Below are 6,265 nucleotides of genomic sequence, written 5' to 3' on the forward strand. Positions count from 1 at the left end.
CTCCGCAGGGATCATTCCCTCCGGGACACCCTGGTCCACTCCTCCATCACCCCCACACCTCAACCCCCTCCCACGGCACCTTCCCATGCAACCGCAGAAGGTGCAACACCTGCCCCTTTACTTCCCCTCTCCTCACTGTCCAAGGGCCCAAACACTCCTTTCAAGTGAAGCAGCATTTCACTTGCACTTCCCTCAATTTAGTCTACTGCATTCATTGCTCCCAATGCGGTTTCCTCTACATTGGAGAAACCAAACGCAGACTGGGTGACTACTTTGCAGAACACCTTCGGTCTGTCCGCAAGCATTACCCAGACCTCCCTGTCGCTGGCCATTTCAACACTCCACCCTGCTCTCATGCCCACATGTCCATCCTTGGCCTGCTGCATTGTTCCAGTGATGCTCAACACAAACTGGAGGAACAGCACCTCATCTTCCGACACTTTACAGCCTTCCAGACTGAATATTGAGTTCAACAATTTTAGATCATGAACTCTCTCCTCCATCCCCACCCCCTTTCCGACCCCCCCTTTTTTACAATAATTTATATAGATTTTTCTTTTCCCACCTATTTCCATTATTTTTAAATGTATTTCCATCCATTGTTTTATCTCTACCTTTTAGCCTTTTTCAATTCCGTCACCGCACCCCACCCCCACGAGGGCTATCTGTACCTTGCTCGACCTGCTTTCTACTCTTAATTAGCACATTCTTTAGATAATATCACCACCTTCAACACCTCTTTGTCCTTTTGTCTGTGACATCTTTTGGTTATCTCCACCTATCACTGGCTCTCTATCCAGCTCTAAAAATAAAAACAAAAAAGATAAAACAAAAAACTGCTGATGCTGGAAATCAAAACAAAAACAGAATTACCTGGAAAAACTCAGCAGGTCTGGCAGCATCGGCGGAGAAGAAAAGAGTTGACGTTTCGAGTCCTCATGACCCTTGAACAGAACTAGGTGAATCCAAGGAGAGGGGTTCACCTAGTTCTGTTGAAAGGTCATGAGGACTCGAAACGTCAGCTCTTTTCCACCGATGATGCCAGACCTGAGTTTTTCCAGGTAATTCTGTTTTTGTTCTCTATCCAGCTCTACTTGTCCCACCCTTCCCTTAAACCAGCTTATATTTCACCTCTATAACAAAAACAGAATTACCTGGAAAAACTCAGCAGGTCTGGCAGCATCGGCGGAGAAGAAAAGAGTTGACGTTTCGAGTCCTCATGACCCAAATATTTCACCTCTCTTCTATTTTTACTTAGTTCTGTTGAAGGGTCATTTGGACTTGAAACGTTAACTGTGCCTCTCTCTGCAGATGCTGTCAGACCTGAGTTTTTCCATGTAGTTTCATTTCAAATATCTAGCATCTGCAGCTTCTTGCTTTCACCTTACTATTCTTTAATTAATTAACAAACCATTCAGACTGTGTTCTCTTCCTCCAACTCTCTACAAGAGAGAGAAAGAACACTCATCAATGACAAAGAGCAGCTGCTAAAAGCAACACCCAATGTCTGCTTCCTGCTCAGAAGAGAACACTATAAATCCTCCTCATGGTTTGTGAGACGAAACACTTTAGAAACACACTTCTCAAGAAATATACTATAGAAATGATCCCTAAAAGTATAGTCTTAACTATTAAATTCCACAATATGGCTTCACAATGCAAGAGATACACATCACAGTGCATGTGTGGCAAGCAGGGTCACACTTCATCTACAATGTTTTCAATGGATAAGGTTACACTAACAATGAATATACCAAAGAATTAACATTTTGAAGCACGAAACACAGAAGAGAAACAATCTAACAATATTCAAATTAATGAGATACATTTTCATACGTTAGTCCAATCAGAACTAAGGATATGAGTGAGGCGGTGCTGCATTTCTGCAGTTTGCCACTCCTATTGGTTGTGAAGCTCTCCGTTAACCACTGCATAGCCCAAGGTTACTTGTCGATAAGGGTCACACCTGAACAATGGGGCGGGAGCCAGGACAGAAATCAACAGCTCCACTAGTGACAGCACAGGAACAAAACTGCAGACAAAAATCAACTGTTTTCTTAACTCACATTCTCACTCAACATTGTTTTTGAATGATAATTATTTCATGAACACTTTTAACAAGAGGATTATTTGGGAAATAAATCACCCCATTGGAACAATCCCTTTTTCTAGCCAAAAGCAAAATACAGAGGGAGCAGAAAAACAGAAATAAAAACAGAAGGATGGGTCTGGCCATGCTGCTGCAGAATGCTCCAAGTAGTAGTATCACCTGTCCATCGTGGAAAAATTTATGCAGAGAAACACCTTTGCCCACAAGTCCATCAGGCAGTGGTTGGCACGTAATGTCTTAGAGGCCCTGAGAGAAAAGGAGAGGGTGGATCCTGTGGGATGGTTCCCCGAGCAGACGGTCAAAGTCATTTGGCAGAATGCCTCATCGCCAGAACTTTCCAACAAGCACCAAGACGTAGCTTGGCTGGTGGTGAGAAAGGCCCTCCCTGTCAGATCCTTCCAACACACCAGGAGTCTCACCCCCTCTGCACGTTGCCCTCGAGGTGGTTGTGGTGGGGAAGAAACCGTTGTTCACCTCCTTGTAGATTGTGCCTTTGCAAAGAAGGTCTGGAGAGAGGTGCAGTGGTTTCTGTCAAGGTTCATCCCGAACAGTTCTGTGACACAGGACTCTGTGCTCTATGGGCTGTTCCCAGGGACACACACATCAACTGCAGCTGGAGGATCATCAATTCGGTTAAAGACGCTCTTTGGTCTGCCCGAAACTTGTTGGTCTTCCAGCGCAAAGAGTTATCCCCGACCGAGTGTTGCAGACTGGCACATTCCAAGGTCCAGGACTACGTGCTGAGGTACGCACTAAAGCTTGGAACAGCCACCACAAAGACGCAATGGGGAAGGGTCGCTGCCTAAGACCTTTCTGCCACAGTGCACCGAGGGGCTGGGAACTGTGTAGAGTCCCTCGGTATGTACAGCTCAAAATGAATGTCTGCTAATGATTGTAATATTCATTGTTTGCACTGATATACACCTTGTGATTCACGTTGTAAAAGTAGAACCTGATTGTATTTTTGTAATGGTGATTTTGAAATGGTTTGAAATGTTGTTGAAGATTTTTTATGAATAAAGTATATTTTTGCAAAAAAAAAGCATCTGTTCCTCTGAGATAATTTACTAAACCTGCCTCATTACCAGATCCAAAATAACCTGATTCTTCATTGCATCCACAACATTGCTCTAGAGAACAAACAACACTATTCTTTAATTAATTGATAGACAAACCACTCAGACTGTGTTCTCTTCCTCCAACTCTCTATAAGAGAGAGAAGGAACACTCATCAATGACAAAGTGCAGCCGCTAAAAGCAACACACAATGTCTGTTTCCTGCTCAGAAGAGAACACTATAAATCCTCCTCATGGTTTGTGAGACCAAACACTTTAGAAACACACTTCTCAAGAAAAATACTATAGAAATGATCCCTAAAAGTATAGTCTTAACTACTATGCTCCACAATATGGCTTCACAATGCTAGAGATACACATCACAGTGCAAGTGTGGCAAGCATGACCACACTTTATCTAGAATGTTTTCAATGGGTAACGTTACAGTAACAATGAATATACCAAAGAATTAACATTCTGAAGCAAGAAACTCAGAAGAGAAACAATCTAACAATATTCAAATTAATGAGGACATTTTTGTCTATTAGCCCAATAAGAACAAAGGATATGAGTGAGGCGGGGCTGCATTTCAGCATTCTGCCACTCCTATTGGTCCTATTGGTTGTGATACATCTAGGATTTTCCACATAGTGAGCGTGTGCAAATCACAGCACTGAGCTCCCCAGACAGATCTTAACTAAATAGGAAGATAAAAGCATAAAACTGCGGATGCTGGAAATCCAAAACAAAAATAAAAATGCCTGGAAAAACTCAGCAGGTCTGGCAGCATCTGCGGAGAGGAACACAGTTCATGTTTCGAGTCCGTATGACTCTTCAACAGAACTAAGGAAAAATAGGAAAGAGATGAAATGTAAGCTGGTTTAAGGGAGGGGTGGGACAGGTAGAGCTGGGTAGAGGATCAGTGATAGGTAGAGATAGCCAAAAGATGTCATAGACAATTGCTTCTCGGACTTTTGGCCAAGATCAAGGGTAGTCGTAAAGCGATGGCTATAACCAGTCGAGACCCATACCATGGGGTACGTAACACCATTCTGGTGACGGTGAAGGAGAGTGAAGGAGGAGCACCCATGGATCAGGCCTTCTTCATCAAGTGGATCCTGTTGAAGGCGTGTGGATTTGAAGCGGAGGAGATCTACTCCCTGCAAGACTTTCCCAGCACTGGCTGTTTCGATGTGACTTTCAAGCGTGTGGCAGCTTCCGTCAAGTTCCTGAAAGTGTTCGAGAAGAAGAGAGACCAGCCAGAGATGAAGATTCTGATAGTGGAGCTGCTCTTTGCTCTGCCGTTGCAACGGGACAGTGTGGTGACTGTGCATCTCTACAACCCCTACGCCCCTGTCGCCGACGCGTTCACCTTCCTCGCCAGGTACATCGACAAGGTTGGGAACTGCACTGAGGTTAGAGACGCCTTTGGGATTTGGACATGCAAACACCAGGTCAAGACCGATGGTAAGGGAGCCATCTTCCACCCTCCTTCCAGTTTTGCCATCGGGGGAAGCCATGGCTACCTTGTGTACGCTGGGCAGCCCAAACTTTGTCGCTCATGCGGCAAGTCTGGTCATGTGGCGGCCAACTGCAGCGCTGTCCTCTGCAAGAACTGCAAACAGGAAGGGCACCAGACAAAGGACTGCAAACAGACTAAGTGCTGCAACCTGCGGGGCGAGGCAGGTCACCTCTACAGGAACTGCCCCAAACACTGCCTCATTTATGCACAGACAGCCAAAGCCAACAAGTGGGAAGCAGAGGAAATGTTTCGTGTCACTACTACCAAGGACATTTGCAACACTCCAACCACCAAGGCCCCAGTGAGAACAACGGGACAAAGGAGGACATGGAGAGAGGCAAGGTGGAGGAAAAGATTAAGGCAGCAGACAGCCAATCAACAGCACTGCCCCCTGAACCTCCCACCCCTCAGGAGAGCGAATCAATGGAGGAGGAGGAAGCAGTGGAAAATCAGCAGGGGGAGTGGCAGCTGGTGAAGAGAGCCAAAAGGAAGAAGGGGCTAAGAAGGGACCAAGCCACTTCCCAGACAAGTGGCAAGAGGTGTCTCCCATCCGACACGGATGATAAGGGCAGCTGCTCTTCAGAAGAAGAAGGGAAAGGGCGGCATCTACAGAAGAAGCGGCAAAGCTCTAGGGAGTTGGAGGACGAGACACCCGAGCTCCAGAACATTGGAGACAATGAGGAGACTAGTGCACCCCAACCCCAGGAATCTGGGAGCAGTGAAGCGCTCAGCGCACCCCAGCTCTGGGAAGCCGGGAGCAGCAACACCCCAGAGGGGGGAGAGAATTGGAGAGACTTCTCCAACAGAGAACATTTCAAATCCTGTTCTCTGCATAAACCCCCAGATGCCACCTGAGCAGAACATCTCCAATGGGGTGTTTCAGGACAGTTTCCTCAGCCCATCCAAAATGAGGCAATTTGTGAACACTATGGGTATGAAGGAGCAGAACAAAGGTCTGGAACTCTCAGAGACAAAAGGTTTGGTAAGAGACTAAATGCTTTAAAATGGGTGTAAAGATTGCATCCATAAATGTTCGTAGCATTAAATCTACTACGCGACGTGTTGCGACCTTGGACTACATTGCCAAGGTCAAAGCTGATCTGCTGGTTCTGCAGGAGTGTGCGATACCGCACCTCAGCTCCTACAGGCAATGGTCACGATGGTGGTCCCATGGGCCATCGATCTGGTCAGGCGGAAACAACTCTCATTCCTCCGGCCTGGGTATTCTACTGCGGGGAGGCAACTTGACCATCTCTGAGGTTAAGGAGGTGGTGGGCGGGCACCTCCTCGTAGCAGACGTAATGTACAAGAATGCTCCACTTGGGTTAATTAACGTGTACGCCCCAGCACAAAAGGGCAAGCGGCTGGCGGTTTTTCAGCAGCTCCCACTGCTGCTGGCGACCTCCATGCCGGTCATTCTGGGTGGTGACTTCAACTGCATCATTGATGCAGCTGGACGATCCGGCAGGGCCGACAGCAGATTGGCCGCTACGTCCAGATCCCTGATGGGAACAGTTAAGGATGCCAAGCTGCACGACGTCTACAGCAAACCTGCAGACGGAGCACAGCGTAGATAC

At 46.6% G+C, this 6,265-nt stretch overlaps 2 non-coding genes across 2 annotated transcripts; both read right to left on the reverse strand.

Moving 5' to 3' along the window:
* Positions 1 to 1,409: 1,409 nt before the first annotated feature.
* Positions 1,410 to 1,626, reverse strand: LOC121283743. Its single transcript, XR_005944371.1, has one exon. It is a non-coding gene; the product is annotated as a small nucleolar RNA U3 (small nucleolar RNA).
* Positions 1,627 to 3,283: 1,657 nt separating this feature from the next.
* Positions 3,284 to 3,500, reverse strand: LOC121283744. The gene has a single exon (XR_005944372.1). It is a non-coding gene; the product is annotated as a small nucleolar RNA U3 (small nucleolar RNA).
* Between the last annotated feature and the right edge of the window lie 2,765 nt (positions 3,501 to 6,265).

Source organism: Carcharodon carcharias, chromosome 10 (assembly GCF_017639515.1).
Source record: "Carcharodon carcharias isolate sCarCar2 chromosome 10, sCarCar2.pri, whole genome shotgun sequence".
NCBI classification, from domain to species: Eukaryota; Metazoa; Chordata; class Chondrichthyes; order Lamniformes; family Lamnidae; genus Carcharodon; species Carcharodon carcharias.